This window comes from Mus caroli, unplaced genomic scaffold (genome assembly GCF_978045245.1).
Source record: "Mus caroli unplaced genomic scaffold, Mus_caroli_1 scaffold_1, whole genome shotgun sequence".
Classification (NCBI taxonomy): Eukaryota; Metazoa; Chordata; class Mammalia; order Rodentia; family Muridae; genus Mus; species Mus caroli.
This window is the reverse complement of record NW_028227256.1, coordinates 160444570-160470394: the sequence shown is the minus strand read 5'-3', so window position 1 is coordinate 160470394 and position 25825 is coordinate 160444570. Positions and strand designations below refer to the sequence as shown.

At 41.7% G+C, this 25825-nt stretch overlaps 1 long non-coding RNA gene across 1 annotated transcript in view; it reads right to left on the bottom strand.

The window, feature by feature from the left end:
- LOC147006183 (uncharacterized) overlaps window positions 1-22610 on the bottom strand; it is an 82982-nt gene extending 60372 nt beyond the window's left edge. Inside the window, exons 1-2 of the long non-coding RNA XR_015048078.1 lie at window positions 22548-22610; window positions 22355-22425 (exon numbers count right to left, since the gene is read on the bottom strand). This is a non-coding gene — a long non-coding RNA (uncharacterized LOC147006183). The remainder of the gene's footprint in view (window positions 1-22354; window positions 22426-22547) is intronic.
- Window positions 22611-25825: the final 3215 nt, after the last annotated feature.

Genomic DNA, 25825 nt, shown 5'->3' with positions numbered 1-25825 from the left:
TTCCATCCACCTCACACCAATCAGAATGGCTAAGATAAAAAATTCAAGTGACAGCAGATGTTGTCAAGGATGTGGAGAAAGAAGAACACTCCTCCATTGCTGGTGGGACTTCAAGCTAGTAAAACTACTTTGGAAATCAATTTGGTGGTTTCTGAGAAATTTGGAAATAACTCTACCTGAAGACCCAGATATACCATAACTGGGCTATACCCAGCTACACTCAAAAAATGTTCTACCATATAACAAGGACACATGCTCCACTATGTTCATAGCAGCCTTATTTACAATAGCCAGAAGCTGGAAACAACCCAGATGTCCCTCAACAGAAGAATGGATACAGAAAATGTGATACATCTACACAATGGAAGTACTACTCCTCCATTAAAAACAATGACTTCACAAAATTTGCAGGCAAATGAATGAAACTAGAAAATATCATCCTGAGTGGTGTCAGGAGCCATAATGGGACAAGAAGGTAAAAGAACACACGTAGTACGTACTCACTGATAAGTGGGTATTAGCTCAAAAGCCCACAATGCCCGTGATTTAACCCACAGACCTATGGAGCTTAGGAGAAAGGAAGACCAGAGTGTGGATACTTCAGTTCAACTTTGAAGGGGGAACATGATCATCATGGGAGGTGGAGGAAGAGGGGGAACTGGGAGGGAAAGAGGAGAGAGAGGAAATAAGAGGGCAGAATCAGGGGATGGAAGAGAGGAACAGAGGGTCAGGAAATTGAATAAAAATATGTAGCTGGGAGTGGGGGAGATGAGGAAATGAGGATAGCCACTGGAGGGCCCCAGACACCAATTATATTAAAAATATAACCCTCCAAAGATAGAATTTTTTGAAAGAAAAGCTGTGGCTAAATTCTTTCAAAAAATATTCTTTGGTAAAGAAGCAAACATTAAAATGATCAGGAGTTTAAGAAAAGCCACCAGACATATTAAAAACCAAGGATTGACCATCTAGAGACTGCCATACCCAGGGATCTATCCCATAATCAGCCTCCAAATGCTGACACCATTGCATACACTAGCAAGATTTTGCTGAAAGGACCCTAATATAGCTGTCTCTTGTGAGGCTATGCCAAGGCCTAGCAAACACAGAAGTGGATGCTCACAGTCAGCTATTGGATGGATCACAGGGCCCCCAATGGAGGAGCTAGAGAAAGTACCCAAGGAGCTAAAGCGGTCTGCAACCCTATAGGTGGAACAAAAATATGAACTAACCAGTACCCCTCCCCACCCTGGAGCTCTTGTCTCTAGCTGCATATGTATCAAAGATGGCCTAGTCGGCCATCAGTGGAAAGAGAGGCCCATCAGTCTTGTAAACTTTATATGCCTCAGTACAGGGGAACGCCAGGGCCAAGAAGTGGGAGTGGGGAGGGGGGTATGGGGGGACTTTTGGGATAGCATTGGAAATGTAAATGAAGAAAATACCTAACTAAAAAAAAATTAAGTTAAAAAAAAAGGAAAAAAAGAATCTGTAGAGACCACCTCCAGCAGATAAACATGGCCCCCAGTGGAGGGATGGAGGCACCCACCCATCTCAACACTTTGAGCAAAGTGGCTAAATACAAAATTAAGTAAAAAAAAAAAAAAAAAAACAGTAGCCCTCCTTTATACAAATGACAAGTGAATTGAAAAAGAAATCGGGGAAACAACATCTTTCACAATAGTCTCAAATAATATAAAATATCTTGGAGATAACTCTAATGAAGCAAGTGAAAGGACTGTATGATAAAAACTTCAAGTCTTTGAAGAAATAACTTGAAGAAGATGTTAGAAGATGGAAAGAACTCACATGCTCATGAGCCAGCAGGATTAACAGAGTAAAAATGCTCATCCTACCAAGACCAATCTTCAGAGTCAATGCAATCCCATCAAAATCCCAACACAATTGGTTGCAGATCTTGAGAGGACAATTCTCAACATTATTTCCTGGGGTGTGGGGGGACAGAATAGCTAAAACAATCTTACACAATAAAAGAACTTCCAGAGGTGTCACCATCCCTGATCTCAAGCTACACTGTAGAGCTGTAGTAATTCAAACAGTATGGTATTGAGAGACAGAGAGAGAGAGAGAGAGAGAGGGGGAGAGGGGGAGGGAGAGGGGGAGGGGGAGGGGGGTGAGGGAGAGGGAGAGGGAGAGAGAGAGAGAGGACAGACACATTAATCCACTTTAATCAATGGATCAGATTGAGGATCCAGATTCACATACATATGAACACCTGATTTGTGATAAATATCAGAAAAGACACTGAAGAAAGACAGCATCTTCAACTGTGCTTCATTAGTGCTGATCAGGCTGGATGTCTACATGTAGAAGGGTGCAAATAGATCCATCCTTATCACCCTTCACAAAACTGAAGTTTAAGTGGATCAAAGACCTCAACATAAAACCAAATACTGAACAAGAAAGAAGAGAAAGTGAGGGATAGCCTTGAACACACTGGCACAGGAGACAACTTTCTGAACAGAACACACATAACACAGGCACTTGAAAGGGACCTCATGAAACTGAAAAGCATCTGTAAAGCAAAGGACTCCATCAGTCAAATAGCACGGCAGCCCACAAAATAAATAAATTTAAAAAAAAAAGATTTCACCACCTCCACTTCTGATAGAGGACTAATATCCAAAATATCTAAAGAATTCAAGAAACTAGTTATTAAAAACCAAACAATCTGATTCTAAATTGGGAAACAAATCTAAACAGAAGTTTCTATAGAAAAAACTCAACTAGCTGTGAAACACTTAAAGAAATGTATACCATCCTTACATTTACCACCAGGTAAATGTAAATCAAAACTACTTTAAGATTCCATCTTACATCTGTCCGAATGGCTAAGATCAATAACACAAGTTACTTATCATGATGATGAGGATGTGGGAGCAAGGGGAACACTCCTCTATTGCTGGTGAGAGTGCAAACTTGTACAGCCACTGTGGAAATCAATATGGTGGTTCCTTGGACAGTTGGGTATTGATCTACCTCAAGACCCAGCTATACCACTCTTGAGTATATACCCAAAGAATGCTCCATTCCACAACAGACACTTGTTCAACCATGTTCATTGCAGCTTTATTTATAAAGGCAAGAAACTGCAAACAACCTGGATGTCCCTCAACAAAAGAAGGGATAAAGAAAATGTGGTATATTTATGCAATAAAGTAACTCAGCTATTTAAAACATGACATCATAAGATTTTCAGGCAAATGGATGGGACTAGAAAAAGTCATCCTGAATGAGGGAACCCAGACCCAGAAAGATAAATATGCTATGTAGTCACCTATAAGTGGACATTAGCCTTTAAGTAAATGATAACCAATCTATAAATTGTATACCCAGAGAGGTCAGGTAAAGAGGAGGGGTCTAGAGGAGATACATCTATCTCCCTGGGAGGAGGAAATAGAATAGATTTTAACCAGTGGACTTGGGGCAGGTAGAGATAGGAGCAGCAGGGATTGGGCTGAAGGGGAGATGAGTTAGAGGGAGAGAGTGCAGGGCGAAGTGGCTATAAGTGGGGAGCATTTGGGAGGGAGGCTACAATGTGGAAACCCGATGCAGTGGAAACTTCCTGGGATGTATGAAAGTGATCCTAATGAGGACTCAGTAACCGGGGCGACAGAGTCTCACTCAGCCGGCATCTCTTGTAGCCAGGCAAGTCTTCCAGTGGAGGGACTAGATTGCAATCAGTTGAGTTGTTGCCCAAAAGGGTCCTATAGAAATCATCAAACAATCCAGACTGTTGCGAAGACAAAGGGTTGCCCTCAAAAAACTGACAGTGGAACCCCATTGCCGAAGACAACACCGATGTAATTCATTGAACCTGGAGAGGTCGAGCTGGTGCCTAGAGGGAGCCTTACCCCTACATTCTAGTCTCCTTGGTGCAGGAAGATACTGTATAGGCTACTAAAAGAGAAATATGATATCAACCTAGCCACAGAACATTTGACCTTCAATCTGTCCTGCCTGCAAAATATGCTAGGGCAATGTTGGAACAGAACTTTTGGGAGTAGCCAACCAAAGTCTGATTTAATTTAAGGCCCACTCCATGAGAGAAAACCCATGCCTGACATTGCTTGAGTAACAAAGAACGAGATAGACTAGATAGTCCAGAAACTTAAGGTGTCTTGGTTCAGCTTCTATTGCTGTGAAAAAAAAAAAAAAAACATTACTACTATACAAAGCTTGTTCTAAAACTCATTTAATTGGGACTGTCTTACAGTTTAGAGGTTTAGTCCATTGTCATCATGGTAGGAAGCATGACATCACACAAGCAAACGTAGTGCTGGAATAAAAGCTGAGAATTCTACATCTGGATCCACTAACAGCAGAAAGAGAAAGTGATATGGGTCTGGCTTGGGCATCCAAAGCCCAAATCCAGTGATACACTTCCTACAACAAGGCCATACCTATTCCGAAAAGGCCATGCCTACTCCAATGAGACCACACCTCCCAATAGTGCCACTGCCTCTGAGCTTATGGGGGCTATTTTCATTGAAACCATCACATATGGTAAAACTAAACACTACTACTCCAAAAAAAAGTATCAATAAAATTATTCCTAATAATATTCTGCTATTCTCATAGATCAGTGTCTTATTCAGTCATCAGGGAGGCATTCTCTGACAGCAGATGGCAAAAGATGCAGAGACCCACAGTCAAACATGACATGAGGAGAGTGTCTAAATGGAGGTTTCTATAAAATCCCTCCTCTCAGAGCTCAGGAGAATCCTGGGAAAGAGGAGGTGGATAGATTGTAAGAGTCGGGGGAGGAGGGTATAGAGAACACTGGGAGAACAAGGTCCTTGAATCAACTAAGCAAGGTACATATGAGCTCACAGAGACTGAAGTAGCAAGCAAGGACAGGTCCCACATTGGTCCACTGCAGGTCTCTGCATCTGTGATATAGCTATTGGCTTGGTATTTTAATGGAACTCCTTACTGTGAGACTGAGTGGGCCTCTGACTTCTTTGCCTTCTTAGGGATTCCTCTCCTCCTCTCCTCCACTGTGTCCAAGTTCAATATGATAGTTTTTGCTTCATCTTATTATGTTTTATTTTTGTCATGTTCAGTTGTTATCTCTTAGAAGGTTGTTCTTTCCTAATAAGAGACAAAATGGAGATGGCTCTAGAGGGGAGGGGGGTTGTGGAGGAACTGAGAGGAGGAAAGGGTCAGAAACAATGATCAGGATATATATACTGTATGCAAAAAGAATTCATTTTCAATAAAAACGGGAAAGTGTCTATGATTTAATTTTGCTAGATTCAAATTTACCAATGGCTTCACAGTTCTCCAATGTCACTATCATCAATTTTATAAACTCCTTCGGTTCTGCTGGCTGTTCTGTGACATTTTGTCACTGATTGGCATTGTCTTCATTGCCATACAATCATCAGACACAGGTGACTGGTGAGATACTGAGGACCCAGATCTGGGGCCGTATTAGTAGCTTACACAAAGTAAATGAACTCACTATATAGACAGGGATGGCCTTGAACTAAGAATTCACAGAGAGCACCGCCTTTGCCTCCCAAGTGCTCGTATTAAAAGCTTGCACCACCACACCTAGCTGCACTCAGTTCTGACCTCTCCCTTAAACTCTTAACAAAATCGGTCAAATCAGTATTTTGTAGAAATAACACATTTGCACTTTTCTGATGACTGAAAACTACACTGGGGGGTAGATTTCCTTGGTGGCAATCATCGATGAGCCAGATGTCCCAATGCTTGCTGCATTTCAGCTGAGTGACAGCTTGCTACTTATGCCTTGAGAGTCAGCCTCTGAAATGAAGACAGTTCTCCGGGGTTTACTTGGGAGCTTGGACCTGCATGCCAATTTTGTTTTCCTCTGCATATATTTCACATCACCGCTGGCACATACATAATACTTTCTGTCCAAGTTACAGAATAACTCAAATCAGTCTCCATGTGTTTGGCTGCAATGAAGCAAGGCTGCCTCTTGTTTCATTACTTTTTCACACATGTATTTGCCCTTCTACCTTTCTACCATGTAATGACAGCATTTACATGGCTTAACTCTTCATGGAACATCGTTTTCATTTGTAACTAGAAATAGTTTCTTGTAGTCAAAATTACCTTCATTATTTCTTCACATATATCTTTGCTGAGAGTGGATTTTAAAATATGAAATTAATCCAAATATGTGAGCTGTCTTCTTCTTATTCTTTAAGAAACTAAAACATCCCCCTTGTGATAGTTTGCATATGCTCAGCCCAGGGAGTGACACTGTTAGAAGGTGTGGCCTAGTTGGAGTAGGTGTGTCACTGTGGGTATGGGCTTTAAGACCCTCATCCTAGCTGCCTGGAAATCAATATTCTGCTAGCAGCCTTCAGATGAAGATGTAGAAATCTCAGCTCCTCCTGCACCATGCCTGCCTGAATAGTGCCATGTTCCCACCTTAAGAATACTGGACTGAACCTCTGAACCTGTAAGACAGCCCCAATTAACCGTTGTCCTTTATAAGACTTGCATTGGTCATGGTGTCTGTTCACAGCAATAAAACCCTAACTAAGACACCCCTAGTCATATCTCTTTATGTAATTGACTTTAACTTACACAAATCTGAGAGGGGGAGTTAAATAGGCTAAGGTTGTAGCTCTGTAACAGAATTTTTGCTTAGGTTCTGTCCTAAGCAAGACCTAAGACCCAGGGATCCAATACTGAAACACAAGAGAACCTTAAATAAAAATAATCAGTGTGAGGGAGTATCAGGGAGATGGCTCAGTGAGTAAAGTGCTTCCCTTGCAAGCATGAGGACCCGAGTCTGAGCCAGGAGTGGTGAGTGTTTGTAATGTGAACACTAGGGTGATGGAGACCGGGAGAGCCAGAGGTCTTCCTTGTAGGCCACCTCACCCACTTGGCAAGCTCCAAGCCGTTATGAGACTCTGTCTTAGAGAAGTACACAAAAGCTCAGAAACAACATTCAAGGTTGTCCTCAGACCCCTATAAACATATACACACCCATGTGTGTGCGCACACATGCACCTGTACTCACACACTAAATAATACAAAAATAATTGGTGTGCGAGGTCAATTAGATATGCACGGCCATCACCTGAGTGCAAAGAGGAGAGTGAAGTATGAGATTTGTAACTGTGCTGTCTGCCGGTGCAGAACTCTGCTGGCAGATTTTTCAATTCCAGACACTTAACCACAATGACAAGTGAAGTGTAGCCTGCAGCCCTATGCCGTCAACTTAAGCTTGGGGTGCAGCTTAGGATCCAATTTCTGGAATCCTTTAATCCTAATAACTGAGAAATACTCTCTTAAAGAAACTCAGCTCAGCTCCAGCTGACCTTTGCTGATCTAGTATTTCGGAACAGGCCTTGGAGACAGAAAAGTCAATCAGGCATGGATGCTGTATGTACGGTTCATTGGGAGAAGTTATTATCTAGTCTGAGAGTGAGCCTGATCTTGGATGTTTATAAAGGATTAGAGAAGCAATTGTGTTTCCATTTCCTAGTTGAAAATGAAGAGTCCCAAGATAATCCACAAGCCCACTACTTTATTAAAACCACTTTGTCTCCTGTCAGTGATCACAGAATTCATATAGTTCATTATAAGAGAATAGCTTAAATAAAATCATGTGATATCAAGAAGACTAGGAGCTGAACCAGACTTTGGAATATCACACTCAAGGAAATTAACATTAATCCAATGAGATAAAAAAAAAAAAAAACTCTTGCTCAATATCAAAATACATCCAAAGCTGAACCAAGAATGGTCCTTGCAGAGCTCTCTGGTGCCATTTCTGAAAAGTTATCTGCTCCAAAGGAAACCCTTCAAGTGAAGGGAAATTTTGTTTTTTTTTTAAATACTAAGCTTCAAATATTTCATTTTTACTTTAATAAAAATGAATTAATAAATAAATTCATCTTGAACACGTTTATTTTTATTTTTCTGGGACTACCCTTTTGCATACACATATGTGTTCTAACATCTCGATCTTCGAAACTGAGTTCACTGGATGTGTTCAAAGCAACTCCTGAATCTCTGTCATAATAGTAATCACATTAACTCTGCAGGAGAGACACAAAAATACACACATGTTGACACACGCATTCTCCTGGAGTCATCTTGTTTGCACCAGGCAAAGATGTCCCCTTCAGCAACCTCTAAGAATTTCACCTGGCATGTGACAAATAGTGCAAAAGAAAGATCAAATGGCCCACTGGTAGGAGCAAAAATACTAAAGAGACAAAAGCAGAGAAGAGGACCAACCAAGAGGAAAGACAAAGAGAAGCAAAGACCCCAACTTAAACAGTGGAGACCTCCTCGTCACACAGAAGAATTAAGCCACTCTCAGCAAAACTCAGAAACTCAGCAACAAAAGCAATGCCTGAGGCCAGGTGTGCTAGTGCACACCTGTGACTCTAGTGCCTCGGAGATGGGGCAATAAGACTAGAACTTCCAGGCCAACCTAGGCTACATAGTGAATATGAGAACATTCTAGATTATATGAAATTCTGTGTCAAAAAAAAATGAAAACAACCCATTGTTAACATCAAAAGAACTATGAGCTATGTTCTGAGGGGTAATGTATCACTGCACCCAAGAAACAAGAACAGAATGTTCCAAAAGAATAATAAAAAAGAAGCTTGAAGAAAATAAAAATGAGAATGAAAGAACAGTTCAGGAATCCTACAGAAAGTGAGACCAAAGATAAAATGATGAATCATGAGAAAACTAAGAACTGGGTACCATGTAGGAAGCATAGCATGGTTTTTAATTGTCTGTTTCATTTTGTCCTTGGTTTTGGCTGTGATGCGGGTCAAATCTAGAGCCTCACACACACTGGTCAACCTTTCATTAGATTCCTTTGGAAATCGGACAGCTGAATAAGAGAGCTTCCAGAACTAGATGGACAATCAGAATAAAATATCAAAGAAATAACACATCTTCCCCATCCCACCCCCCAAAACCTGAAAGCTTAGACAGCAAAGGCTCACTGAAAACCTTGCACAGTGAGTGAGAAAAGTCTCAAGCTAGGCTCCTTGGAGTTCTGTTTCAGACATGTGAAGCTTCTAAGTCCCATGACTAGTAGCAGTGAGCTGCCCAGATACAAGAGCCCAGCTCACAGACGCCAGGGTTAGAGGTGTGAACTGAGAGACATTTGCTTAGGAAAAGCATTTGAAGCCAAAGCACAGATGAAACAGCTGATGAGTTGTGCAGGTACAATGGTTCGTACCTGTCATCTCACATTTAGAAGACTGAGGCAGGAGGATGGCTTTCACAACACAGTAAGGCTGGGCCAGCCTTGGTTTTGCTTCCATATACTTCCTTCCTTCCACAATCCCAGCACAAAGACTTTGTTCAGTGCTCAGGGATACCCAGATTTAAACACACACACACTTGCATACAGAACAACATGTAGAACAGAAAACAAGAAAGGGTAAATAGGTGACAGGGAAAACCTGAATGCAGGTGATGACTACTCAAATCATAGGATAGGATATAAAGCTAATTATTTTTCCACTTTTAATTCTGCCCAGATTTTAATATTAACAAAATGCGCTATTGTGAAGAACAGCTGCAAATACCCCGCTCAGACAGGACACATGAACTCTAGCAAGCAGCTCCCCCTGCTGGCCTGGTTTTTAATGATACTCTTGAAAAGTCCTGAGACAAGGTTAGTGGACAAGCCAGAACAACCTCAGACGACTCCTCAAAGCAAAACAACTGTTCTAATCACAGACCATGCCTATCCCAAATATATGTCTACTACTAGAGACTGTGTTACTATTCATTCAATATTTAAAGGGAAAATCCACTCCGCTTTTTGAAGACCATTTGCCATGTGAAAGAGCTATATCAAGTCATGCTATATTGGCACATTGGTTGTTCCAAGATGAAATAGCCTGAGAAATTAAATTCAGAAAGACTAATTTGGCATCTTCTACTTCATGAGGCAAGACACAGATTCTTTGGGGAGAGATGCTCTCTATATACTAGGGATATTCAGCACCTACCTACAAATAGTTTGTTGCAGAAAAGTATACCCTGTTTAAAAAAAAAATTCTTAACACATCATTCCTACCAACTCTAATAGAAAGGGATTGCATGAGCGAATGCTGAAGGTAGCCATCCTACTTACTATCATCCCTAGTAATGCATCCAACTTCAGAGAGCCCATAGGTAGCTGGATATTTAAGTGTGGAGCCCTTGAGAGATACTGAATACTCATAAAGGAAGTAGGGGATAGTATACATCACTGGATAGCTACAATACATGTGTAACAGCAATATGCCTTACAATGTGGTTCTGTGTTTGGCTTATGGCATAAGTCATTAAAAGTGATTCTAGGAAGAACAGAATAGCCCTGTGTGCGTAGACAGGCATGTGATGGAAAGACTGCTGCAGTGCCCTTAGAAACCTTCCCTGAGGAGCTGGAGAGATGGCTTGAAGGTTATGAGAGCAAGCTGCTCTTGAAGAGAACTGGAGTTCAGTTCCCAACCCCCACCTGATGGCTCACACCTGCCTGAAACTCCAACTCCGGGGCATCCAACTCTCTCCTCTGGCCTTTGCTGGCTCCTGCATGTATGTGGTACACATAAACTCCTATAGGCACATAGATAAACACAAAAAGAAATGAGAAAGAGATCATCCTTGAAAGTTACTCTTCTTGGGTGAATTTTTGGACTGAGTTTGCTCCCTCCAGATAAGTGGTCTGGAGGATCTGTAACTATGTCAGTCATTTCTGCAGACACACACACAAGCATCAGGAGAGCCCTGAGAGTCCAAACTCTCTCCTCTATGCTTTCCTGAAATACCTTGAGGGTCTGAGCTCAAGATTTCAATTTGCTTAGCTACTAAGAACTAATGGAAGAAAAGGAAGAGGGCGGGGATCGGAAAGGGAGGAGAAGAGACAAGAACTTCTGTGGAGTGTTTTCATTTTTTGCATTAGCAGTAATGTGGGGAACCATTTGGAATTCTCTAGTTTGTGCCTGTGAAAAGCCCGAGTAAATAAACTAACCTGCTTATTTATTTTATATAAACCAATTCGGTAGGCAGCTGCACACTGAAGATGCATGTATGCAATAAGCTCTAGTCTCCTAGTGCTAATATTCAAGTGGAAAGATGGAAATTAAATACATCACCCTAACATAACTAATGACAGGTGTGAGATAGGCTTTGAAGGGACCATACAGTCGGGAAGCATCCGCTGAGCTAACTGAGGGAAGGGATATGCTGAGGAATATGTTTGGGGAAGTGAGCCTTTAAATAGACACAAAGGAGAGATAGCTGCTCCTCAGATGCCAGCTGGAGGAGTAAGGGTATTCCAAGCCAAGGACAGGAGGCAAGAAGTCCCTGAGCAAAAGATAGTGTGTCACATTGCTCAGGAGACAGGATAATGAAGAATGGAAGACCCAAGGTTAAAATCAAACAACAAGACTTTAGAGGCCATGGTCATTGCTTCTCACTACATCGAAGTGTAAAAAGAACATGATTTAATTCGTGTTTCTCAATTTTTAAATAGTACTTAGAGTATTTTTTTAAAAAAATCATACTTCATACTAAGGTATGCTTGATTTATGATGTAACTCACCCACTTAATGATACAGTTTGACAAATTTTATAAATTGACTTAGTTGTCATTCGTCAGTGCAGTCACCTCAAAATGTGCCTGGTGTCCTGGGCACCTTTCTTTTTCTACACCTCTCCCAGAGCAACCACTGATTTGATTTCTAACTCCATGGACAGGGCTCAGAAGTGGTTTACGTGGTTCCCAGTGTAGGAGGGTTGAAGTGTTGGAATGATTAAGAGGTTGGGCTAGTAGCTAGCAATAGGTCATGAGGTCTCAGGAATCTTACCAGAAATTGAGAAACACAAACAGGTAGGTGGATATGAGAAGAGTGTCTACACCCAGGAAGGTGACAACATAAGGGCACTCTGTCATTCCCTGCCCACACTCGGAACATCACCGCCTGTTCTAAGAAACATTCTAACAACAACGCTGATAAAGTAGAATGTAACAGTAGACAGTGACCAGGGATGGGAGGTAACAGGATATCGCTTGCTCTAAAGAACATGGGGAGGAGCCTGAAAAGTAGAAAGCCTTTGTTTAGAGCTCCTAGTGAAACTGTCCCTTCAAAAACTGAGTAACATTGTACAGACTGAGCAGGTTATATTTAGGAACATATTTGTTCATATATGCATGTGCCAACAATTAGTGAAAAACAGAAGCCATGGATAAGAAAGGAAGAAGGAAGGAGGAAGGGAGGGAGGGAGGGAGGGAGGGAGGGAGGGAGGGAGGGAAGGAAGGAAGGAAGGAAGGAAGGAAGGAAGGAAGGAAGGAAGGAAGGAAGGAAAAAGAAGGAACAAAGAAACAAAGGAAGGAAGGGAGGTATACATACATGAGAAGGAGGTAGAAAGAAAAAAGTCAATAGGAGAAATTATGTAATTATAATCAACAAAAAGAAAATTTGACTATCAAAAAGTTCCTAGGAGTTCAACCTAAAGAAGGAGCCACACAGGAAGTGATCATCCCTGCTCTCCCAGGAGCTCACAGGGTACCATGAGCCTCTCAAGACAAAACAAAATACATCCTTGGTCCTTTCTGCATTCACCTCCCCCATCTAGTTCAAGCTCTCCAGATTTGCTGATCTCCACACTCAGCTTCCACTTGAGCTAAGGCACCTTGCTTCTGCTCTTGCCTCCCTTCACCTGCCAAAAGCACACATTTCCCTGCTTAAAACATTGCATTAGCTTCCCCTCCCACATACAACAAATCTCAAACTCTAGCCATGGGACATTGGCCACAGGACTGCTCAGTCCACCTCTTCTAATACTAAAATCTGGGCCTGCTTGTCCCTTATACAAAAGGGTCACAGGGCTGGGGAGATGGATTAGTTGGTAAATCATTTGCCTTGCGAGCATGAGTACCTGAGTTCTATCCCCGGATCTGCCACCCTTTTGAAACAGACTCTCACAATGTAGCCCTGGCTGTTTGAAAACGTGTGATATAGACCAGGATAGCTTCAAACTCAGAGAGATTCACCTACCTCCGTTGCCTGCGTGCTGGGATTAATACCGTGCATGGCCATGCCCCACCCAGAACCCATAGTTGGTTTGGTTTGGTTTGGTTTGGTTTGGTTTGGTTTGGTTTGGTTTGGTTTGGTGTGTGTGTTGTTGCTTTTTAATTGCCTGAAGCAGTACAGTGCCCCTGTAATCCCAGGGCTGGAAACATAACACGGGAGAATACCTAGAGCTCATTGACCAGGTAGCCTGATGGGCAAGCTCTGGGCCAGGCTAACGACTTCTGAGGAACAATCCCCAAGGTTGACCTCTAGCCTTCACATATGCCTGCATACATATGCACATATATGCACAAATACCCAAACATACATGTGCATTTGCACATATATAAAAATTCAGAAAAATAAATGGCACACACACACACACACTGTCCATTCTCCCACATGATTGAGATCATCTCTATATTGACTTACAGTACAATATACAAGGATACAACTGAGTTGCAATAGGTGATGCACACAGTATATAACTGTTACACTATGTCTTCTAGCAATGATGACATGAAATAAGCATGTTCAATACAGGCTTCATTTCTAAAAAGTGGTTTTGGTCCATCTTAGGCTGTGGATGCCCATGGTACAGATGACCAAGTCATCTCAAGGTTCTTAAATAAATCCCTTGGAATTTCCTGAGGGGCAGTGGTAATAGGAGTATCTTTTATTATAATATTTGAGATCTGCACACAGCTACTAAAACCCTTGGAATTTTCTAAGCAATAGTAGTATCTCATTCCTCATAACAACCTGTGGTGGTTTGAATGAAAATAGCCCCCACAGACTCATAGGGCTAGGCACTATTAGGAGGTGTGACCTTGTTGGAGAGGAAATACATCATTTTGAGGTTGCTATGGTTCAAGCAAGGCCTAGTATGTCTGTCTGTCTGTCTGTCTGTCTGTCTCTCTCTCTCTCTCTCTCTCTCTCAACTTTCTCTCCAACACCATGTCTGCCTGCCTGCATCCATGCTTCCCGCCATGAGAATAATGTAGACTATTATAATCCTCTTCATTGTAAGCCAACCCCAATTAGATGTTTTCTTTATAAGACTTGCTGTGGTCACAGTGTCTTATCACAGCAACAAAACCCCTCACTAAGACTCTGGTCCATCTGATCTGAGTTTATGGGAACAGGACAGTTTCTGAGCCCTGGGTTCAAAGTGGCCTAAACAGCTAGTGGTTAGAGGATTCGGATGTTGGACTTCACTCGGCAATCTCCAGGGGTGAGAGAGGGGCCCAAAGGTCACACTGCAGGCAGAGACTTGACAAGCTTCTGCTTGCTGGACACTTGAAGGTACTAGGAAGGCTCAAAAGACATTGGCCTTCTCCCTGGTGCCTGTCCATCTGCCTATCTCACTCTTTATCTATCTTTTGTGATATACTTTATTATAAGCATTACAAAAACAATAAACAAAGTATTTCCCTGAGCTCTGTGAGCCACTCTTAGTAAATTGAACGAATAGAGGGAGGGGATCATAGGGAACCCCTACTTACAGCAATTCTCCTAGGCGAGCCCGGCCCATTGCAAGGTTTTCAGCTGGCACCTGAAGCTGAGAGGAGCTTGTGAAAGAGTTTTGCTTGGCGAGGGCCACCTGAGCTTACTCAGTCTCTGCTCCAAGATGGAAGAGGCACATTCTCAGAGGCGCCTATCCTGAGGAGCAAAGCTTGGTGACTGAAAGGCATTGTGGGAATGAGAATATAGCCAGCTTTCTCCACGTAGGCAGAGCCCACGCCAAGCCCACAGGAGCACCCCTGCCTGTTTGTGCACTTCTTTCTGCGTTCAGACTCTTCTGGTCTCTAAGTTGCCACATTTTGTTAATTTGCAATCTACCTCTGAAATCAGATAATCTTTTAGGTAGAAAGGCAAAACAGTCAGGGTGGATTATCACTAATCGCGCCTGGCCCTCGTCCAAACTTTGCAGGAAATGTTCCTGTTAGAATTGTCCTTTTTGTAAATTGTCTGAAGGTTTGTCTCTGCCCTACTTCACCTGCCTGAAGCACCTTCTGCTTTGGTTTCATAAAGAGCTGAGTAGCCAGTAGCTAGGCAGGGGAAGATAGCTTAGACAACGGAGCAGAGATAGGAACTCTGGGAAAGAAGCAGGTGCCGGGAATTCGCCAGCCAGACACAGAGGAAGAACCAGGTGACTGACTTAGAGGAAACAAGTGGGTCATGTGGCAGATGTGAACCACTATAAATGGGGTAATTAAGTTTCCCAGGCTTGGGAACAAGCATAAGCTAAGGCCTAAGTTTTCATTAATAAAAGGTCTTCACGTCATTATTCTGGACCAGTGGATCAAAACAGTGCTGTGATAATCCCCCCTAGTATTTCCACTGCTAACCAACACTGCAATAGTAAAAGCATGGTACTGTGTAGTTTTTTAAAATATGAGTGTTTGAATTTATATATTTTTCCTATCCAGTGAGGCCAGAAATTCAGTATATTGTATAGGCAGCAACCAAGATGCCATCTTTGCTTTTGCAAGAAATGACTTTTTAAAAGAAACAAAAAAGCAACATGTGATGGTCTGTATATGCTTGGCCCAGGAAGTGGAGCTATAGGAGGTGTGACCTTGTTGGAGTAGGTGTGTCACTCTGGATGCAGGCTTTAATACCCTAGTCCTAGCTGCCTGGAAGTAAGTGTTTTTCTAGCAGCCTTCAGGTGAAGATGTAGAACTCTCAGCTCCTCCTGCACCATGCTTGCCTGGATGTTGCCATGTTCCCACCTTGATGATAATGGACTGAACCACTGAACCTGTAAGCCAGCCCCAATTAAATGTCTTTTACAAGACTTGCATTGGTCATGGTGTCTGTTCACAGCAGGAAAACCCTAAGACACAACACTAAGATTGTGTCAAGTTTGAGCTACATTTAAAGTGCTAGTGGCAATGTTAGATGAAGAGAATCAGAGAAATCTTCCCAAAGCCAGGAGGAATCAGTTGCAGTTTTATAGGTGTCAAAGGAAGGGGGGGAAATTCCAAGTTAAAGACAGCCAGAGAAAACTAAAAATCAAGACTGAGATGACTGGGGTAGAGAAATACATAAAGTTAAAAAAAAAAAAAAAAGGTTGGCCTAAAAGCCAAATTCTGAATCTTCACATATCTTGTTAAGCCCTTTAGGAGCTAAGGTAATTTCATCTCCTCATATCTTTGGTAGCTCTGGTACAATACTCGGCAGACAGAAGCAGATGATTAAATATTTGTTACATGAGAAAGCAAATGTTCGAGGATATACTCACTCGTGCTTAGCTGAGTCAGGTGGCCTAAATAACTGTGAGGAACCCTGACAGATGGAGGAGGCTGCAAGTCAGAAGGAAATTTGCATATGACTTATGCATGCTGCTTGATGAGCCCATTAGATGACTCAGACACTGTTTTCTCAGTGTTCCTATACAGAGTCAGATGGTGATAAGGGCAAAATTGATTTCCTTTAAAGAAAAAAAAAAGGTAGTTATGAAAATAGAGTATGTTCACTTCAGAAAACTCTGGGCACACCTCAGTACCATTTTTCCCCTGTCTGAAAATATGACCGTAGTGATGAGGGGTTTCTACTGGCACATATACCAAGGTTCCTTCGTTAAGCTAGTCTTCTGTTGTTAGACATGCAGATACATGCCACATATTCATTTCACTTTTGTAAATATACTTTAAATGCATCCCTAAGGTATCCCATACTCAACGGTCCTAAGTACAGTCTTTCAAGTCCTATTAAAAACGTAAAGAAGAAGGCCAGAAAAGATACGCCACATTTATGTAAAATAGCTTACAAATAGAAATCTCTAGTTCTAAAACTAACACATATTCACCACATTCACAATGCATTTTCAGTCAAAATTCTAACTGAATTTTGAAGAGGTGTAAGAAACTGTTTCTAATGCATACAAAAAATAGTAAATATTTTGAGTGGCTTATTGTTGGGTTGGGGGGGGGGCACAGATATGAAGAAAGTTGAAAAAAGTCACTTCAAAGAAATAACTGAAAGCTGGCAGGACACAAACAGAACACCAGAACAAAGGGAGTCCCAATAAGGCCTCAAGCACATGGTCTTCACATATCATAGGGGGCTCTGGCCTATTGGAAGGGCAGCTATTTAGTAAGGGATGTTAGAACTGGAACACAAGACAGTTCTGCATCCTGTGTCCTACTACACCCTGCAGGCTGTGAGAAGAAAACCCTGTGGCTCAGGGACAAGTGAGAGGAGAGAGCACCATTGTGTACTTGGCAGAGACGAGGAGACAGGGAGGACAGCCTAAAAAGCACACAGTCAGTGCAGAAATGCATAGTTTAAAACATAAAAACAGAAGTTGTTTCTTTTAAAGGAGGGTATCACAAAGCCAGCCGACAAGAAACAGCTGAGAAGAATACATCCAGCCTGCCAGGCACTTTGGAAAGAGAGAAGGGAGGACCAGGAAGTCAAGGTTACCCTTGGCTACAAAGTAAGTTCTTAGGCCAGACTTGAGTTACATGAGAGCCTGGCTCAGAAGAAAAACAAAAGCCGCCAAATCTAAAATTCTACAGTTATATAGAAAGTACAGAGAAATTCTGTAAATAAATAAATAAAACAGAAAAGGCAATGAAAATACTACACTGAGAAACTCACCGAAGAATCTGATATATCATCTATGAAAACTTATTTTTAGACATGCTAGTAACTGAAAGCATACAAGCTAAAATAGCAATCAGAGAACTGGGCTGTGGTGGCACATACCTGTAAATCCCAGCATGTGGGGGCGGGGGGGGAGGGGAGGGGAATGGGGAATGGAGCAGAAAGATCAGGGATTCAGAAACATCCTTGGCTACATCATAAGTCCCAGACTAGCTTGGAAAAAATTAGCAATGAGATACCACCTCACAAACATTGGAAGCTTTCACACTACCAAGGATTGTCAAGAATTTAGAAAAAAAAAAATGGGTACTGCCAATACTGTACTTCTGAACCAGGTGTGGTGGCTCACACCTTTAATATCAGCACCCTGGAGGCAGAGGGAGGGGGATGTCTATAAGTCTGAGGCCAGCCGAGTCTACAGAGCAAGTTCCAGGACACCCAGAGCTACACAGAGAAACCCTGTCTCAAAAACAAAAGAGACAATTGTGGCTTGTCCCAGTGTGAGTGATGTTGCATTGGATATTTTGTAGATTTCGTTCACTAGTGTGTTTCCAAGCCTGAACGCCTGCTGACACACGTGCTCTTTAAAAGACTTTGTTAGAAAAGGAACCAAATGACTTCAATTCTGTGGTTTTATAAAAAGCAAATAGGAGGAGAGATGAAGTAAGACAGTAAGTAGAATACTAAGGTGATAAATTCTAAGTCCACACACTTCACATTTCAGACTCACAAATGTTATGCAGGTTGTGTCAACTGAGAATATCAACGCTGTGACTTTTCCAGACACATGACATGTTTTTTTTTTTTTTCCCCAGACAGTGTCCTATTGTGTGGCCCAGACTGACCTTAAACAATACTCCTTTCTTAGGCCTGCAAGTGCTTTTGCAAGAGTATACCACATCCCCACCTTCATTACACTCTTGCTAGCACACCGAGCATATCTCTTAATGTTCCTGTTAGGGAGATGATAACTCAGTTTAAAACCATCCCAGTTCCTTGCAGGGTGGTGGTAGTGCAGCCTGGTCTACAGAGCAAGGAAAAAACAGTCTCGCCGGGCAGTGGTGGCGCATGCCTTTAATCCCAGCACTTGGGAGGCAGAGGCAGGAGGATTTCTGAGATCGAGACCAGCCTGGTCTACAGAGTGAGTTTCAGGGCAGTCTTGGCTACACAGAGAAACCCTATCTCAAAAAAAAAAAAAAAAAAAAAAGATCTCAAGAAAGCAAACAAACAAATCAAAGATCCTTATTCCTAACAGGTTTTCCAAGTTTTTCAGGAGAAAATGCCCTACAAAATATTCTAGAGAAGCCACAAAAGTCTGTTTCTTAGAGTGTCAGCTTTCATTAATGTAAGGCTTGGTGAAAACTATCTCTTACATAAATATAATTACTCAAGAAATATATTATTCGATTAATAGTCTCATGTAGTTATAAAACAAACATTGTAAAACCATGGTATATTCAATTAATAAACTAAGAGAATAAAAAAGCATAAAAACATTACCCTAAAAATTGTTATGAATTAAAATGCAAATATCAATTTTGATTTGCATTAGTGCCCCATCAATCCTTACAATAAATGAAAAGTGACAATTGTGTTGGCTATTTAAGAATATACTTGAAAGCAATACTAGGAGTGAACATTGTTTCATTTTATATTAACTGTTTAACTGATGGCAGATTTTAACCCTTCTTTAAAAGGTTTCCCTTTTCCACATTGTAAACGTCTCATTGAGTGATTTAAATTATCTTAGCGGTAAGCACCTTTTCTCCCAGCTTTCTATAATGAAAAAAACAAAAGCCAAAAAAAACCAAGCCTGAGAGCAACAGTTTAAGAGCCCATTCTTGGTGTTTGGGTTGTGGGTCTTTAAGAGCTGATATATCTCTCCAGCCCAATACTTCTCTTTAAAATGAGTTTCTATGATGATTGCTTCAAGCTAACAAGAGTGGTCTTTCTCAAATTCCCCTTGGGATTTCCTTCCAGAAACAGAGAGAGGTGCACTCACTGGGCAGCAGTCGGCATGAGTCTGTGCTGGGTTTCCTCTTACATGTGAACTTCTATAGGGAAATACACTCACACACACACATGTACCCACACTTACATACACACATATTCACATGCACACACTCATGCATACACTCACAAACATATTCACAAATACACACACTCTTTTTTTATTTTATTTATTTTTTATTAGATATTTTCTTTATATACATTTCAAATGCTATCCCAAAAGTTCCCTATACCCTCCCTCCGCCCTCCTACCCTACCCACCCACTCCCACTTCTTGGCCCTGGCATTCCCCTGTACTGGGGCATATAAAGTTTGCAATACCAAGGGGCCTCTCTTCCCAGTGATGGCCAACTAGGCCATCTTCTGCTACATATGCAGCTAGAGACATGAGCTCTGGGGGTACTGGTTAGTTCATAATGTTGTTCCACCTATAGGGTTGCAGACCCCTTCAGCTCCTTGGGTACTTTCTCTAGCTCCTCCATTGGGGGCCCTGTGTTCCATCTTATAGATGACTGTGAGCATCCACTTCTGTGTTTGCCAGGCACTGGCATAGCCTCATACGAGACAGCTATAAACAGGGTCCCTTCAGCAAAATCTTTCTGGCATATGCAATAGTGTCTGGGTTTGGTGGCTGATTATGGGATGGATCCCTGGGTGGGGTAGTCTCTGGATGGTCCATCCTTTCGTCTTACCTCCAAACTTTGTCTCTGTAACTCCTTTCATGGGTATTTGTGCCCTGTTCTAAGGATGAATGAAGTATCCACCCATTGGTCTTCCCTATTCTTGATTTTCTTGATACACACACTCTCATACATGCACTCAGACACTCACAAAACACTCACATACACACACCTACACCCACACTCACATACACACATATTCACTTACACTCATGTACACACTCACATACACACATATTCACACATACACACATTCTCATACATACACTCAGAGACACTCACACAACATTCACATACACACACATTCACAAATACCCACAGTCACACTCTCACACACACACAAACTCATATACTCACACATACATATTCACACATACACACTCGCTCACACACAATCAGATGCTACCTTCAGTTTAGACACAAGCACCATCCTTGAACTCACACCATGCTATTTTTATACACAAACAGCCTACAGAACACACATAATAACCCCCTCCTCCCCCTCCCCCATCCTTTCCTCCTTTGTAAGGAATGAAACATTGAAAAGAATAAGCAAGTAGATAAACCAATTTAAGAAATTGCGGGTGAAGTTTGAAGTTGTTTAGGGATGCAAGATATCCAAACTATTAGACCCTCAAACTGGAAAACTGATTCTTGTGTGAGAGTCATGGCACTTGGCACTGATGCCATATTCTGTATGGATACTTGACAGTTCTGTATCCACATCAACATTCACATTCTCTCAGTGTTTAGGAAAGAAGTAATCTTTATCTTGAAAAGTAATTTAATTTCTACAGAGATGGAAATAGAAAGGAGCCTGAAGAAAAGAAGGTCCAGCGACAGGCCCAAAGTGGAGTTCAGCTCAAGGGGAGCTCACAAAAAAGGAACCTATCATGATTGCCCTCCAGAAGACCCAACAAACAGCTGAAAGAGTTAGATGCAGATATTTGCACCCAACCAATGGACATAAGCAGCTGACCTCTGTTGTTGAATTAGGGAAAGGCTGAAAGAAGCTGAGGAGAAGGGTGATCCTGAAGGAGGACCAGCAGTCTCAATTAATCAGGACTCCCGAGATCTCTCAACACTGGATCACCAAACAGACAGCAAACACCAGCTGATATGAGATCCCCAACACACATACAGTAGAGGACTTCCAAGTCTGTGTTCATTCAGAGATGATGCACCTAATCCTCAAGAGAATGGAAGCCCCAGGGAGTTTAGAGGTCAGGTGGGGTGGGGGTGGGGGGCATCTACATGGAGACAGGGGAGGAGGGAGGAGGTGTGGGATGTGGAGCAGTCAGAAGGTGGATGGGGGAGGTGGGTAATGGAAAATAGTGTAAAAAATAAATTAATTTAAGAAAAGTAATTGAATTTAAGGAAAGTTTTTTATAAATCATATTTTCATAGAGCATAATTGAAACTATTTTTCTCAGCATCTAACGGAGTCTTGTAAAGAATGTAGTCATAGTAAATACAGTCATCTCTCAGCGTCCATGGACCCTTGGGGATATCAAAATCTCTGAATGCCCAAGTCCCTAATGTAAAGTGACATAATGTTCACATATAACCTGTGCAATTCTCCCACACGTTCACAATCAACTCTAGATTTGATCATCTACTACCCAAAATAAATGTTATGGAAATCAGAGTTATGGTGTACAGTTTAAGGAATAATGGAAAGAGATGACATTCCTTCATGTTCGATACAAATGCAATCTTGCCTCCAATATTTTGACTACCTGATAGTTGAAGCCACAGTTGCAGAGCCCTCAGACACAAAGGGATAGCCCTGTGTATGTGGTGAGGTCTGCTTGGCACTTCATACACAGCCATCTCAAAATATCTTCCTACGCATTCACTTGTTTAGTATCTGCTTCCCACACAAGATGAAAGATCAGAAACCTTGGAACAATCTTGGGGTTTATTTTTTTTCCGTTTTATACTGTGTACCCAGAACATAATAAGGGTTAACAAATGCCAGCTGGGCAAGGTTGTGCGCACCTGTCATCTCAGCACTCCAGAGGCTGGAGGAAGAGTATCTGCAGAGTAACACTGTTCCGACTTGGCTCCTGCTGCAGAGAAAGACATTTGTTAAGCACCACCAACAAGCCACACAATTTTCTCTTTCTGCTTCCTCTAGAAGAGCATTACTGTTCACCACAAAGCTCCCTTCCCCAGCTCTCAGCCCCATTACCTTCTGGAGAAGAAGCTGTAGCTCCCTAATGAATTGCCTCAAAGGTAACGGCTGCAGTTTGTTTATGCCATCAAGGTTGTTCCTTGGAGGCCTCACTGTACTTCCTGGAAACACATCCAAGACCTTTGCAAGAGGTGAGTTCAGGTTAGCTGATGACTTCTGGAAATTTTACAAGTCAGTTTATGTTGAATCCTGGAGTCAATTTCGACTCTTGACACAGACTGAGTTTGCAACAGGAGCATCCGCAGATGCACAGAAGTGCTGAGCTGAGCTTGTGCTTCTCAAAAGAGAAGCCAGGCAGCAGCATCCTGAGATGCTCTGGAAAGAGAATTAGATTGTTTTGACACCCGCCTTTCATCCCCTCACTGCACAGCGATTCCCAGAAGCAGGAGCGGTTCTGACACATGGTGATTAAGGACAATGGTTCTTATTTACATCTAACCTGTCCATAAGCACCAAATTCTCCTTCTGACATTACGGAGTCCCATGCTTTAGTCTTGAACTTCTGGGTTTCTCTATGAGACCAGTGTTATTCTCACCTGACCTCACTCAGCCTCACTCAGATGCAGATGGTGAAAGTGTTTTCCAGACTTACCGTGTTATAAAAATCTGGTGAATTTCCACTTCCAACAAACTAACTCTCTCTCTCTCTCTCTCTCTCTCTCTCTCTCTCTCTCTCACACACACACACACACACACACACACACACACACACACACACACACGGCTTTTCCAGAGGACCTGAGTTCAATTCCCAGCATCTTCATCAAGTAGCTCAAAACTGCTTAAAACTCCAGCTCCAAGGGGACCCAACACCTCTGGCCTCGGCAGGGACCAACACTCACATGCACAAACGGCCACACAGATACACACACACATCCCTGTCAATGTAGTTAATAGAAGAATGGGGGCAGCCTTGCTGGAGGTGACTAAACAGGAAAGGAGGGCTGGTTTGTTTGTGTTTTGTTTTGTTTCTCATGAAAGTTTTGATTGTTTGCTGGCATGTCCCCAGTCACTGCCTGTCAATCAAGTCTGTGTCCTCCACTAGCAACATATCAGCAAAACCTGTCTCCCAGACATTGAGTTCACCATTGCATGTATTCAGACTAAGTACTGAATCTTCCTGAGCCCTCTTCATGTCTGAGCCACATCAGAAAGGTGATGCCATCTCCCCTCAGCTAATCATGGAAATGCTGTCCCAGACCGAGGAGAAGCTAAAAACTAGGAGGTGATCCTCCTGTGATGGTTCCACCATGGACTGTAAAGCTATGGTAGATATCCTCTTCTAGGCAAGACAGACGGAGATTACATTTGAGGAAAGATTCCTGCTATTGATATGCTTTTCCTGATATTGTTAAATATATATAACAATCAGTAGGTATTAGCTTACCCTTTTGAGCGGATTTCTGCAGAACAATGAAGATGTACTGTCTTGTAGTGATGCTATATAAACAAATAGATGGTTTCTTAATTCTTAATGATGATTTTATAAGAATTACTAAAATTATACTAGTGATTATTAAGCCTTTAACAATAGGACTGCTATTAAGTCCTGATATTAAAACTGCAATGAGAACTCTGTCAGTCTTCAAGTGTCACGAGTTAATTCCTTCTGAGATAGAAAGAGGCATTTCCAACTAAGAACACATTCCAAGAGGTTGTAAAGCTATTAATCAAAGATCATAGAAAGGTAACTAACAACTTACTGTAGGTGCAAGGACAGAAGATAAAATATTGACCGGGTTTATCTACACAAAACTTCAATGATAACTTAGTTATGGTCTTTAACTCTCCATGAACCTATAGAACTAGTGACAGATAATGAATGTCTAGTCTTAAGGGATACATATATAAACATTCTCTGTTATAAACTTCTTATTCAATTTATGATTTGAATTTATGTTTAAACCTTTAGTGAAATGTGATCTATGCCCCTAGAAGAGGTATAAGAAACCAGGAACAATGGCATTGCAAAGGCATCATCACCTCAGAGCAGAAATCAGAGAGCAAGATAGGAAGGAGAAGGGGAAATTCAAAGGGAACTTAGAAATTAAGAGAGCAATATGCAGAATGCAGAGAGATGCATTAATGATGATTTAAAACAGTGGTTCTCAACTTATGGGTCTTGACCCCTTTGTGGTTGTATATCAGATATTGTGTGTATCATACATTTATGTTAAAAGTCATAAAAGTAGCAAAATTACAGTTAAGAGATAACTGTTAAATAATTTTATGGTTGGGGTCACCACAACTCGAGGAACTGTACTATATAGGGTCACAGCATTAGGAAGACTGATAATTACTAATTTAAAGCTCTCCAAGAGCAACAAGATCTCTTAACCACAGAGCCATGTCCCCAGCCCCTAGAATTGCTCTTATACTTCCTACCCTCTGATTCTATGAGAAATACTGGTCTGTTGTTTAAGCTTCTGTCTTGGTTACAGTTTTATTGCTGTGAAGAGACACCATGATCAAATATTTATAAAAGAAAATATTTTATTGAGGCTAGCTTCCAGTTCAGAGGTTTAATACATTATCATGCCAGGAAACACGGCAGCATGCAGGCAGATATGGTGCTGGAGAAGGAGCTGAGAGTTCTACATGTTGATGCTCAGATAGCAGAAGGAGACTGTGTGCCGCACTGGGTGACACTTCAGTATATATGACCTCAAATCCTGCCTCCACAGTGACACGCTTCCTCAAACAAGGCCACACCTCCTACTAGTGCCACTTCCTGTGGGCCAAGCATTCAAACACATGAATCTATATGAGCCATTCCTACTCAAACCACCACACCCATCCAGACTGTGGTTTTTTGCTATGGCAGGCCAAGCTGACTAAGGCAGAAGGTTCATGAAAAGAAAAACTTCTAAAAGAAGGTCAAGGAAAAGAAAGTTGTCAAGTCACAAAGAAAAACATTTAAAATACTATATTATGGAATTTTTCTTTAATTCATGAAATGAAGGAATACAAGAAACTGGAAAGCATTCATAAGCCCACTTGGAACAATTATCAACATTCTACCATCTTATTTCATGTTTTCTTACTTAATTTTTTATTTTTATTTGTTTAGTGAAATTGAGTTTTTAGATTTATTTTATCTTTAATTATGCATTTTTGTGTGTTGAGGGAGGCATATTCACATGAATGTGGGTGTCTGGAGGAGGAATATGCACATGAATGTGTATGTCTGGGGGAGGCATATTCACATGAATGGGGGGGGCATATTCACATGAATGTGGGTGTCTGGGGAAAACAGAAGAGAACTGAATCCCCTG